This window comes from Ambystoma mexicanum, chromosome 4p (genome assembly GCF_040938575.1).
Source record: "Ambystoma mexicanum isolate Mex_15411 chromosome 4p, UKY_AmexF1_1, whole genome shotgun sequence".
Taxonomy (NCBI): Eukaryota; Metazoa; Chordata; class Amphibia; order Caudata; family Ambystomatidae; genus Ambystoma; species Ambystoma mexicanum.
The window spans coordinates 953144372-953158669 of NC_090927.1; the positions used below are offsets into that span (position 1 = coordinate 953144372).

Below are 14298 nucleotides of genomic sequence, written 5' to 3' on the forward strand. Positions count from 1 at the left end.
AATACTGGTCATGCATATCATGCACCGTCGAGGTAAAAGCCTTTTGTGACCAATGCAGTGAGCACCACACATCTTTCATTCCTAGGTCTACCATATGTGTACGTATCATGTGTACTGCTCTGGTTAAAGTTGTGGTCGCTGTGGATGTGCGATCTAGGGTGGTGTAGAGAATTATATTGAAGTTGCCACTGCATATTACTAATGCAGCAGGGTATTTGGCACATTTTCAAAATACCTCCTCGTAGAACTCCGGGTCATCTACATTAGGGCCATACAGATTCATTACTAAGAATTCAGCATTCCCCAGCTTCCCGTGCACAATTACATATCTCCCACATTTATCGCTTTCAGTCATGTAATCTGTGAATGGCAGGGACCTGTGAATCAGAATCATAACCCCTCTGGCTTTAGTTGAATACGAGGTGTAGTAGCGCTGCCCTCCCCATCCGGGGGCCATTGCCCGGGCCTGGGGCTCCAGCAAGTGTGTCTCCTGCAACAGCAGCTGGGTCCCTTGCCTATCACATATGGCACTACCTTGGGTATCTTAATGGGAGAGCACAATCCCTCACGTTCCAACTCAGGAGCTTCATCCCCGTCTGACCAGGTCTAGCCATCATCTCTTAGAAGTCTTTGTGGGATCTTCACATTTATACACCATCTCTTGATTAGGCTGTTCCATGTGTTAATATCTCCGCAAAAATATTGCGATACAAAAATATCGGCATATTTTTGCAGCAATATTGACCCATGGACCCTGGGTGGGAAACCCTTGCAACCCCCGCATTATTTTAAAATGTGCAGGGGGCACCCCCGCTCCCATAAATTATCCCCCCCAAACATATCACCATATGTACGGCGATATTTTTGGTGGCGATATTTTGTAGGGGTACCGATTAGGCTATACCTTGCTGTGACCAATCTGTGCATTTTTGAAACTTTTTCACCCCAACAATCCTCCCCCACCCTCATAGTGCCCCGAACTTTGACTATGTTGCCCCACCCCCTCACTTTTAACCACAATATGCACTCGCATTCGGGGCGAATTGCTTCTGTGGTGCCTAGAGCTTGTACATTATTAAAGTTTGAACTGGGCCAAATCTATGCAATTACTTAAAACTACGTTTCCAAAGCACATGTTAAATTCTGTAGACATTAGGGGAAACCAGCTCAGCTCACCTCAGGCGTCTAAGAACGCACATCTTGGTTTCTGCCCATCTCCCACCCAGGGATCAAGTCCTAAAAATCCAAGTTTGGGGACTCATCAACAAACAATGGGATGTGACGTTGCCAGAAATTAGCATATCGAGGTGAAATATGAACATTTCATTAAATTGGCTTTGCATAACCACCCAAATTGCCCATGATGAATAGCATTTGCCTTTCATAAAATCAACACACACAAAACCAAGAGAGGATATTTTCTTCCAGTAGTGTTTTTGAAAACGTTAAAAAGGTATGCATGTTTTAAACTCCAAGAACCAAAAGAAATGTTTTCCTTGGAACTTGCAGTACTGAAATGGGACATTTCACCTTTAGTTCTTTGTTATTTTTCATCAGGTTATATAGTGCAGTGGTGAACTGTCTTGCAAACCTGACGACTGCGTTTCGATCCTCGAGGCCAAATTTAGTTCATAATTTCAAAGAGGACATTTAATGTTTCTCATTTTAGCTGGGGGGTACTTTGAAAAAACTGGGTGGACTCCGTCCACCCGCGTGTACCCTCGACTTGAGCCCTGCTCCCACCATGTCATTTAGTATCGAATAGTTTCAAATCTATTACCACTCAGGGAACGAAGAGCAAATAATCACCATTGCCCAACACATTGAGAGTTCTTACATGCCGGTTATGCCAGTCCCCATTGTCACTGGCCATCTCGTATAGGTTGTTGCGCCAGAACTGGGATGTTGGCTTCAACGAACGAGGCCGCCTTTTCATGGAATGTAAAAAAAATGGTTTTATTTTTAAATTGTATGCGCAATCTGGCTTGGTATAGCATTGTATAGGGCATCTGGGGTTCCCTCAGCAATTTGACTCTGACAAATGAACGCCTCTCTTGTTGTACCGCTAATGCAAAGTCTGGGAAAATGCAATCTTGCTTGAGCCCAGTCTCAGTTCCTGCTTGTCCCACGCTGCTCTCAACACCTTGTCCTGCTCTCTGTAGTTCTTCAATCTAGCAATGACTGGGCTTCGGAATGCCCCCGCCTTGGGTTTTGCTGCCAGTGTCCTGTGTGCTCGCTCTACCACAAACATTTGGCACCAGCCGGAGTCCCCCCAGCATGTCTTTCAACATGCCTTCCACTGCGATTTCCATAGGGCCTTTTAAGGCGTCCTCTGGCACCCCAGCGATGCAGATATATTTTTTGAGCCTCGAGGTCCTCACACTTCATCTTAATGCTGCCCAGGTCTTTTGTCATTGTCATAACCGTGCTTTGCAGTGATTCTATGGCATCCTGCACCATGCCCACGCTAGAGAACAACAGTTACAGGTAAGCAACTGGTTCCTTCTCCAGCATGGGGTCTGGCATGGATTCATATGCTCATGAATACAAGAATACATAGCAGTACACACATGCACAACCACAGGAGGTGGCAAGGCTCAACATTAGGCATTTCATCCACTCAACATTAAGCATCTCTTACCTCCTCAGCAGGCCCACCTTCAGGTGAACAGGTTGCGCAGCACTGCTTGGCCGACTCTGGACTCCTCCCTGGAATCCCTGTCGATGCAGTAGAATCTCATGAAGATGTGCGTCGACCTCCACGTAGCAGCCCTGCAGATGTCCAGCAGGGGCACACCAGATAGGAACGCTGTGGTGGCAGTGATCGCTCTGGTCGAATGAGCTCTCGGGAGACCGGGCAACAGTCGGTTTGCCAACCAGTGACAGTGCATGATGCAGCCGGAGAGCCATCTGGAAATGGAAGCCTTCGAGAGGGCCTTTCCTTGGTTCACAGGTCCAAAGTTCACAAACAGCTGTGATGTCTTCCAAAAACTCCTCATGCAGTCCACGTAGAACTTCAGCGCTCTGGCTACATTCAGCGAGTGCAAAGTCCTCTCGGCCGTCGATGAAGGCGACGGGAAGAAAACAGGTAACACCAAGGGCTCGTTGAGATGGAAGTCAGACGGCACCTTGGGCATGAAGGAGGGGTGCGTCCTCAGCACCAACCTTGTCTAGTGGAAAGTCAGGTATGAGGTTTACAGGAGAGGGCCTAGATCTCTCCCACTCATCGTGCGGAGGTGATGGCAACAAGAAATGCAGTCTTCCACGAGAGGAACTTCAACGGTGCCGAGTGCAGGGGCTCGAATGGCGGCCCCATGAGCCTGCTCAGCACCACGTTGAGCTCCCACGCTGGGGCTGGATCCTTTACCGGTGGGAATGATCGGAAGAATCCTTTCATAAACTCCTTCACCAGACAATGGGACCACAGAGAAGATCGTCCTGGAGTTCTGGTGTAGCAGGAGATCTCCGCTAGATGCATCTTGATGGAGGCGTGGGCTAGCCCTCCTTGGCCAGCGACATTACAGCACCTGGGGGGCCGTAATCCGCAGAGGGCTAATATTCTGTGCACGGCACCAGACAGAGAACCCCTTCCACTTATGTCCATAGCACTTGAGAGTCGAGGACGTCCTGGCCTTTGCAAGCACCTCCTTGCAGTCCGCCGGGATATCGTACCCCCCAAACTCTAGTGCTGCAGGAGCCAGGCCAGCAAGTTCAGCAACCTCGGGTCGCGGTGGAGGATGGCGCCTCCTTCTCTGGCAAGGAGATCTGCGTCTGCCGGCAGTTTGACTGGGGGAGGGGGGGGGGGGGAACGCTGACAGTCCAGGATGTCCGGGAACCAGATCTGTCTCGGCCACGCCGGTGCGACAAGGATCATCCTGCACCGGAACCTCTTGAGTTGTTTGACGAGTCACAGTAGCAACGGCAACGGGGGGTGGGGGGGTGGTGAATGCATACAGGAACAGGTCATCCCAGGGGAATGAGAAGGCATGGCCCATACTCCCCGGCTGGGGAAACCTGTTGGTGAACCTCCGACACTTGGTGTTCGTCGCTGGCGCAAATAGATCGATCTGGGGATTGCCCCATCGTTGGAACAGCAGATCCACTTGATCCTGTCGTAGTTCCCACTCATGGCACGAGCGCAGCTCCCTGCTGAGTGAGTCGGCGATGGTGTTCTTTATTCCCGCCAGGTGGAAGGGTACCAGAAACATCCCTTGAGCGACGGCCCAATGCCACAGATCCTGAACCTCCTTGGAGGGCTGGGGATCTGGTGCCTCCCTGCTTCCGGATGTAGAACATCGTGGTTTTGTTGTCGGTGAAGATCCTCATCACCTTGCCCTTGAGGGATGGGAGAAACGACCTGAGAGCCCAGAACACTGCTCGGAGCTCCAGGATGTTGATGTGGAGTGACCTCTCCTCCGGGAGCCAAAGGCCTCTCGCATGAAGATCTCCGGTATGTGCTCCCCATCCCTCTAGGGAGGCATCCGTCGTCACCGTCTCCTGGTGTGCTGGGGTCTGAAGGTCCGTGCCCACCATGAGATACGCGCAGGTGCCCCACCACCGAATTGCTTGGTAGAAGGCCTCGTTGAGCGGGATATTGTCTTCGGAACTGCCCGCCGCTTGCATCCAACGGGCGTCAAGGAACTCCTGTAGAGGACGCATCCGCAGTCTGCATAGGCGCACCAGGTAGATGCAAGAGGACATCATGCCGAGAAGGGACTTGATGGACCTCACCCTGGCCACGTCCGTGGCCAGCAGGCGCTGCACCTTGCCCAGGATGGCCTTTGTCCTTTCCTCCGACGGAGAGGCCAATCACGCCACTGTATCGAGCTTGGCTCCCAGAAACAGTGCGACCTGTGACGGAACCAGGTGGGATTTGGGGAAGTTGATGGAGAATCCCAGATCCGTGAGCAGTTCGGACGGTCTTCGATGTGTGCTTGACGGCGAGTTCCCTTGTCCTTGCTCGGATGAGCCAATCGTCCAGGTAGGGGTAAACGTTGATCCCCTGCAGGCGCAGCCGCACCGCCACTGGTGCTAGGCACTTAGTACATACCCTGGGCACCGACTTCAATCAGAAGGGCAGGGCCTTGATTTGGTAGTGCCGTCCTTGGACTACGAATCTCAGAAACTTTCAGTTTCCTTTTAGAATGGGGATGTGGAAGTAAGCATCCTCCAAGTCCAGCGACGATAGGAAGTAGCCTTCCTCCAGCTGTCCCAGCACATGCTGGAGGGTGACCATACAGAACTTCTGGGCCTTGATGTATTTGTTTAACTGACGCAGGTCCAGGACGGGGCGTTAACAGCCTGTCTTCTTTCTGACAAGGAAGTATCTGGAGTACACTCAAGAGCCCCGGAGCCCGATGGCTCCCTTCTTGAGCATCGCCCTTCTAACAGCAGCTGAGGGATGTGATTTTCCTTCCTGGCCACGGGAAGAATGCGGGGGCACTTCTTTAGGAATTCGAGTGTGCGCCCGTGGGCCAGGGCATCCAGCACCCAACAGTCGGTGGAGATGGACTCCCACACGCTGATGAACTTCGCCAGCCAGCCTCCCACCGGGGTGCTCAGGTGGGGGCCTGACGCTACGGCCGGTTCAGTCCTGCTTGGAGGCAGCCTTGCCGCCCTGGCCTTCTTGGCGACAAGGTTCTCCTGACTCACCGCGCCCTCTGTAGGCCTCTTGCGATGAGGAACGGGCTGCCTGGCGATACATCGAGGAGCCACCGCCAAATCCTTTGGAGGCACCTTGCTTGCCTCCGGAGTTCCGAAAGGGCGGTCATCGTTGCTGCAAAACTCCCAAGGCCCGAGCCGTCTCTGTGTCGGTCTTGATGGCCTGAAGTGACTCATCTACTGTCTTTCCAAACAGGTTGTTCCCGTCGAAGGGCATGTCCAGAACTCTGGTTTGCACGTCCTGGCGGAAATCTGTTGCCTTGAGCCATCCCCACCATCGAAGGCAAACACTGTTGCCCAACTGGCGGAACCCGGTGTCCGCGATGTCCGTGGCCACCGTTATGGCGTGGTGCGCCGCCACCTCACCTTCCTGTAGGATCCCCAGGGCCTCTGCCCTCTTGTCGTCCGGTAGGAAGTCCAGCAGGGGATTATCTTGTACCACAACTCCCCGTCGTAGCGGGCCACAATCGCTAGGGCGTTGGCTGCCTGAATTGTCGTTACCGTGGACGAGATGACGCGTCCCATGGAGTCCAGTCTCTTTCCCTTGCCGCCAGGTGGGGCGGTTGACGTCGAAGCCGTCGCCCCTGCCGCTTTCTTCTTGGCCGCTGCTGAGACAACCGAATCCGGGGTCGGCTGTGCCCTAATGCACAAAGGGGTGGAATCAGGGACCCGGTACTACTTCTCATACCGATCCCTCTTGGCAGGCGTTGTGGACGGGTTCTTCAGAAGAGCAAGTCCCTTGTCCCAGGTGTCGTCAAGCAGCAGCACCGTGAGGACCGTCTTCCTCTTTGCCTCACACCATTCATAGAGGAAGCCTTCCTTCTTCTGTTCTTTGGGGCAGAGCTGGAAAAGCTCGGATGCCCTGGAAATCATGGCATGGAAGAAGCCAATTTCGTCGGGCGGGCAGGCCCGAGGGGGTGGTGATGAAAGGCCCATCCCGTCGTCATCCGTCCCTGTCGTGGCCGTATCTGTTCCCCGTGTCATCCCTAGGATCAGGGGAAGGAGATTAAGGCTGAGTGGGCCGCAAGGGCTGGAAGGGTGGGGGGTGAACTCTCCTCTGCTTGTTTGGAGGGCTTCCCGACGAGCCCGGTCTGCTGGGTCATCCATTGGGGGTAGAGGCAACCTCATACTTATCTCCGTGCATAAGGTTTGGATTGCCATCAAAATGGCCACCGAGTTGTCCTGAGGCTCGGGCACTGGCTGCGACAGTTGCTCCTCCTCCACGGGAGCCTCGTCGGCGCCACCATCGCTCTCTTCATCCGCCTCCCCGGGATTCCTCCCGTGGGACATGACCTCCTCAAACCTCTTGTTGAGGCCCTGCACGACTTCAACCAGCTCCTCCTCAGAGGCTGTATCTGTGTCCGTAACGGCCACCGCCCCCCCTCTTTTTCCACCAGGGTCTTCAAGGGGGTCTTATTGATGGGCTGAAAAGAGGATTCCCTCCGCGGTGGCAGGGAAACTCTGGGCCCCAAGGTAGTCTCCACTGGGGTAGCCTCCACAGACTTCGTCAGGCCTGCCACAACTCTCTCGAGAGAGGCCATAGCCGGGTGAATCAGGGCCTTCACGACTTTTGCCGCGCTTGAGGCCTTCACCTTGGAGGGTCACTGCCTTGCTCCCCCTCAGCTGCTTCTGTCGGGATCGACCAGGGCTTCTCCAGAAGCTTACCCGGGTTCTCTGACTTTCTCTTGCCCGAGCCAGAGCGTTGGCTCGTGGTTGATGGCGTCGGTGAAAGTGCGCCCTGCCTGGCAGCCGAGGAGCACAACCGTTCGGTGCTCCCGGTGCCCGTGGACTCGTGGTGCTTAGCCTTCTGTTGGGCCCCTGTCGCCGGAGCGCCCTCAAAGGACTTGGAAGACCGCTCGGACCTCTTCTTCTCACCTACTGCTGGGCTCTTCCCTTCTAGCTAGTTGGTGAGGCGGATCCGCGATCCCTCATGGTCCGCTCCGACATGTTCTTGCAAAACGCACAGTCCTTCTCCACCAGCGTTTTGTCTTCGTGAAGGCAGTAGAGGCATCTAGAATGCTTGTCCTCCTTGAATACATTCTGCAATCCGCATCCAGGGCAGTTCCTGAACAGCTTGGATCCTGGCGTCGAGCTTCCTTTGTCCTGCGTCATGTCCACGAGGTAGGCCTCAAGGTCTTCTGGAATCCTCCAAGAAGCGTACTTGATGAAAACTTCGCCCTTGAGGGGCGTAGAAAATTCTGAAACGGGTCCCCGTTGATCGCAAGTAGAAACGGTGGAGCTCGAGGCTCGATTGACTGAAAAAATGAGATTAAACTCTTTGAAAAATCACAAAACGCAGTAAAAGCTCGAGGGCTACAGCACGAGGACTCCCAGCATTTGAACGTGCAGTAAAAATCTGAGGATGGCTGCCAGGGGAGGGGCTTACGGAGAGGGCAATCATTGGCTGGGGGCATTATGACCCAGAGACCAGTGATTGGTTACTACTAAGAAAGACAGTTCACAAATGAAACTGCAACTGATTTTTTTCTTTACCGAGGATTGCCAGCCTGACGACGGGGAATATTCATGAGCATGTGAATCCATGCCAGACCCTATGCTGGAGAAAAGATGCTATCATTTAGGAAACAATACATCCACATCCCATACTAAGGTGTAATATAAACCGACATAGGTGAACATAGGAGAATCATAATACATAAATGGAAAAAGTCCAATGAACGGTTTCAAAATGTGATCAACCAGACAATTAGTGAGGAAACCATAAAAAAAGATCATCAGAGGGGATAAAAAACAAAGGAAAAAGTAAAAAGCAGGGGAAACAAAAAAATAAACTAAACTTAGTTATATCAGTTCTGTCCACATGGATCACAAAGCATATTATTCACAAAGGCAATCCTAATATTCCAATGCATATGAATGTCCATTAATGACATCACCAATGCATGCTAAATCACTTTAATTGTGCCTGCAAGTGTCTCCTTGTGGATCTCATCATGTCCAGTGTATCCCAAGATATCAATCTCTAAGTGCAAAAATTACCATGCATAAGTATCAGTGTGTGGGGAAACATATTGAGTGGATGATCTACAGTGGGGGCCTCTAGTAAGTGGCCCAACGTGGTGCCAAGAAAATACCTATCAAGTAGTTTGCCTCTCAAATAATGCAGCAGGCCCATTTGTTTGCAACAATGGAATAACATGACACAATCCAGAAAGCCACTTGTTGGATGTGCTTTTGCATTGAAACCTCCAGCAATCAAGTATGGGTTAATTACCCAGTCACCTACAAAACCCATCACAGCACTCACCCAACTGCTGTGTTTATTGCAATAATGGTGTCAATAATGCGGTAGTTTCTGTGTATCTGCAAAATAGGTCAGTAAAAATGTATTCTTCTAACTGTACATGTCTGAGAACAAAATTCTGATCTAATCGATCCTATGATCACTGGATCTGCACTCACCTATACTGGTTTAGCGTTCGGACCAGTGTGCCTATGTACGGCATTTCATGCCACGCGAGCGAATGTGCTCATGAAAGAAAAGTCTTCCAGTGCTAATGTGCCGTGGGTTATGTGGTACCTCCCCTTTAAGTCCTTGCCCAATCAGTGCATATCTTTAGTGGGGTTGGTTAATCCGCATGACAACCACACCAAGGCCAGGGAAAAAAGCACAACATTTACTCAACATAGTCATGGGACCAAAATGGGGAACCAGACTCAACGTTGGGTAACAATGTTTAAACTGAAGGTCCGGCTGTCCTCTCATACATTTAATATGCGCTAATCACACAATCAATATTCTAAGCCCGAGTCTGCATTGCGGCACAGCATGTAAGGCAACTCTCATTGAATCAAACATGAGCCGAATGACTCGTGTATGAGTACTAGTACCGTAATCAATATTCTCCACCCACAGCGCTGCATATAAAGCAAACTTCAAAGAATCAAATGAGCGCAGGATGAATGATTGGATCATTGATGTTCTCAAAAATCCCAACCCCATAATTATCAAAATTTTAATTTTTGTTCATTTTTCTTAATTAAGCGTGGTACACAGCTAATGCTACCAGTTATTAGGGCTACAGAAAGTAACATTTCTGTATTTATATAGCTACAGTGAGAAGGTTATTACAGACACACAAAATCAACATTTATGAACAGAGCTTTAGTTAAGACATAAGGTTAAAACGATTTGAGTTACAAAAGAATCATCCAAAGATGGATGCTTCCATTGTAACAATATACATTATGCAGAGCTTGTTCCACTGTAGATGGCATGGGATTGTGATTTGGTTACATGAGAATGTTCTCTCCAGGTTGCATGCAAAGGTCACATAGCAAAAACCAGGTTGGAGTTACAGGAATCCATTCATCTCTTGATCCAGTTTGGGGCCAAATGACAATTCTGAATTTACAAATCATGCTAGCTTTTGTTTGTTTCAAGGTTAGTTACCTGTCACCCACCCCCTCTGGGGCTGCTTTTTATTGTCTTTAAGCCTATGAAACATAAATCATTCTTATTGTCCATCTGGTGTTTGGTTTGCCAGTGTACCACAAGTGGTAATTGCGAGTCTTGTCTTCCAATGCCATTAAGATATTCCCAATCACAAATACGGTTACCAACATATTTGAGACTTCACACATATTGGATGGCATAAATGACGAATTTGGACCAGCAATTTATACATTCCTGGATTTCAAAAAGTTGCGTGTGTGAATTCACACATCTTTGTGGCAAGAGAAAATTGCCACTGGTTACATGTGCCGCACTTGTTGAAGCCAACTAGTTTGTTTGGCAGCCAGGTTTGTTTCTGAATGTAGGTTGGTGTAAGACTAGAAGGACTTAATGTGGTCTTTAAAGTCGGGAATCTTGTGTAAACCACAATAGGGTTCTCATTTAAATAGAAAGCTATGGATACAATCACACGGCGCATGTGCCCCAAAATTCTTTAATGTGAGCAGAATAATTACATTTTAGATCAGCCAACACGTGTTTCGATCTCATCTCTTCTTCTAAGGCTGTTATGTTACACGTGATACATGATACAATATTAATAATGAATCTGAAATAAAAAAAAAACAATCAGACATAAGTCAAATATGGCACAGGGGTACATTATCAATCCCAAATGGCACAATCATTCAGCCCCAAATATATCCCACAAGAAACATTATATACACAACAGGTGTAACAGAAAAGGATTCATTTACCCTGTCCATGGGGCACCCCAGAGAGAAACAAAACAAAAAATACCAAAAAAAGGAAGAGAAACATGTATACAATGACATCACCATATATTCATAAATACTGACATGTTAAGTGCAGTGTGTCACATCATAACACTCTACTAATCTTTAAAATGTATACTATAAATAGCCCAAACAACATAGGATTAAATTAAGGTGCCCCTACATTATCTTGTGATTCCTTATGCACTCTTGTTTACAGAGTTCAAACTAAAATTCAAGACAGGTTACACAGTTAGTATTAGCTTCTTTGCACCCAACTATATCTACACCGACAAAGCAAAATGCTGGTCAGACTAAATATATATATATATATATATATATATATATATATATATATATATATATATATATATATATATATATATATATATATATATATTCAAAGTTAGCTTGTTCCTTGCAAACCCTCTCCACAGGATCACCAAATAAAGTGGTCAGGATTTGCTTTTGTTAATTTATCCATTTCTTCCTTTATTAGTTCCAAATAGGCCGGGGAAACGCCACAGCTCAAACATTTTTCCTTTACAAAAAAGTGTCAAAACCATCATATTACGGTCCTCCCATGAGGTAGCAAAATGATTTTGCCGAGGCCTCTATGCGTTTCGCGGCTACCTTGCCGCTTGCTCACAACAACATAAGCCTCGTTTACACAGATCATTTAATGGAAAGAGTGAAGAAAAGTGTTAGTGCTAGACAGAGGACTGGGTTAGCTGGCCAGCAACCTTTCGTATCAGCCATGTTGGCCATCTTTAGATGTGGACATGTCTAGTCCATTGTTACAGGTTTACTTTCATTTGCCTTTAAACATAGTGCCATTTCCCCACTAATCATAATTAATATGAACAAATACATTTCCCTCTGTCATGCAGGAGTCACAATAATGCGGTGTGTTGGGTGCCTCTTAGGTCTAAAACAGTTTAGCGCTTTGTTACCAAGTGTAAAAAGCCAACCATTATCGCAGCATTAATACCAGCCCATTTGTCGGTCCCACAAATCTTATTCACAATTTCATACAATTTCGTACAATTTCTGCAAGGTTGGGTCACTGCTACAAATGACCTGCTAGCAAGATAAGTTTTAATGTGTTGTGGTTTCCCAACACTTGTGACAGATGCATCCTTTTCTCATTCATTAACACACTACAGCCCATTATCTCTTGACATGTGCATGATTTTTTAGACAACGGCTTTTTCGTAGAAAAGATGCTGACATACAATCACATGTCCTCGGCTGCGTCACATGGTATCCGTGCATGATGTGCAGCCATGTTGTCTACCTGCACAGTGTGTGCATGGTTCTTCGACATCAGGGCGAATTAGAGTGCTCTGTGCTTTAATTACACTTTATATTTGCTAAAGTGCATAGTACCTAGCAGCATGTACACAGACAATGTATTGCTGACCGCTCTCTACATAAGAGGGAGTTAAAAAGCTAAGTGCTGCAGTGCCATCATGTTTGTTAATAAAGCGCATAGTGCAATAGCAGCCCAACTTTACTGACTTATACTAAAGTGCATAATGCAATAGCAGCCTCACACAGTTTCATCAAGTGCATCATGCAACGCCTTTCTAGAGTAGAGTGCAACTTTGGACCATATGGTGTGTCTGTATACAGGTCAACAACTTGGCCCATAAGAGTATAACCACTTTAAGCCATACTTAGCCAAATGTAGTCACTTGTGTGTTTACTTGTGTGTATACTACATCGCCCCCGGTCTCAAATGCACAAGCGTATTTCCCCATCTCTACTTTCCAAATCTGTTCCAATTACATCATTGAACATCATAACTAAAATGCAATCGCCAATTAAACAGTGAACTAACAATACAACAATGACATAGTTAAAATACAACATGATCATTACATTAGGAATTCGTAGGAATGGAGTCCAGCTCTGAAGAGATTTTTGGTTAAATATCTAAAATGACAAAGGCAACTGCTAGTTGGGCCCAGAGATACCTCAAGGCTAGACATTGTGTAGTCTACAACCGAGATACTTTATCTGTTGGGAAAAAAAACATTCCTTGATTGCACTTCATAATTAGTCTCTCCAGCACACTCATTATCCCAGGAAAGGGTACAATTCTTCATCTATATTATGTCCACTGGGCCATTTAGTCTCAAAATCAAGAATGCAACAAGTTTCCTTTTGTCGCAATAGTTTTTTCTTTGTTACCACCTCTTGGCCCGGTTTCAATTTTATGGATGCCAAAGAATCCAAAGCCATTCATGGCCATTGGGTAGTTGACATCATGATGTTGGATCGCCCTTACGTGTTGTTGTATTCGTATTTTCAACTTGCACTTGGTGCTGCCTATATACCATATTTTTACAGGCACAACTCAAAACATACACAACATGATCTGTCTCACAGGTAATTATTTCAGATATTATCATTTGTCCTGTGACTGGGTGTTGGAAAGTTCCACAGTTAGTAGCGTATTTACAGATGTTGCATCGTGTGCATTTGAAGAAGCCTTTCTTTTGTGTCAACAGCCGACTCTTTTGGTTCATTTCTTGATCTTTGGACATGAAGCTTTGGACTAGAGTGTCCTTTAGAGAGCGATTTCTTCTGAAGCTTATTTCCGGCCTCTTTTTGAGGCTATTTGACAAATCTATGTCAGCAAGTAGGATGTACCAGTGTTTTTGTAGGATATGTCTGATGGTTGTTGCTTGGCTGTCGAATGTTAGAATCAGAGGTGTGCATCCCTTCGCCACCTCCATTTTTTCCTTCTTACATGATCCAGAGAGATGGTGTGTCTGTCTAGTATTCTTGCTTTTAGATACGTCCTTTCAATTATCTTTGTGGGGTACATTTGTCTCCGGAATCCTTCAGCTGTTACTTTGCTTTCCAGATCGTAGGTTGCCAGAGCGGTATTGTTTCTTCTCAGTCTAACAAACTCACCATATGGGACACTCCATATCAAGTTCTTTGGGTGCCCACTGGTTGCGTGTAATGGTGTGTTGGACCCAGTACTTTTTCTGTGCAATTCACAAGTTATGCTGTTGTTAACAATTCTTATGTTAACGTCCAAGAATGCTATTAGTGTCAGACTATGTGTCTCTGTGAATCTGAGACTGTTTTCGTTTAGATTTAGTTTCTTGACAAAATCTGACCACCCTTTCTGTCCCCTTCCAGATAATGAAAAGGTCCTCTGTATATCTAAGCCATAATGCAAAGTTGTTTGTAAGATCTTGATAACCATCTGTCCATACCTCCAATTCCTCTCATGCTCCCGCCGAGGATGGTGCAAAGGTCGTCCCCATCACAGTTCCTTGCACTTTTCTAAAATATTCTTCATTTAAAAGGAAAACCTTATTTGTCAGGCACACATGGACCATGTCCATCACCATTTTGGTGTGTTCGAGATAATTTAGAGACTTAATGTCTAGGTAATGTTGACAAGCTTTTTTTCCGTACTCGTGT

The 14298-nt window shown here is 47.3% G+C and overlaps 1 long non-coding RNA gene across 1 annotated transcript in view; it reads right to left on the reverse strand.

Annotated features, from left to right (window-relative positions):
- Positions 1-9624: 9624 nt before the first annotated feature.
- The window catches only part of LOC138453553 (uncharacterized), a 54556-nt gene continuing 49882 nt past the window's right edge, over positions 9625-14298 (reverse strand). Inside the window, exon 2 of the long non-coding RNA XR_011260467.1 lies at positions 9625-10685. This is a non-coding gene — a long non-coding RNA (uncharacterized lncRNA). The remainder of the gene's footprint in view (positions 10686-14298) is intronic.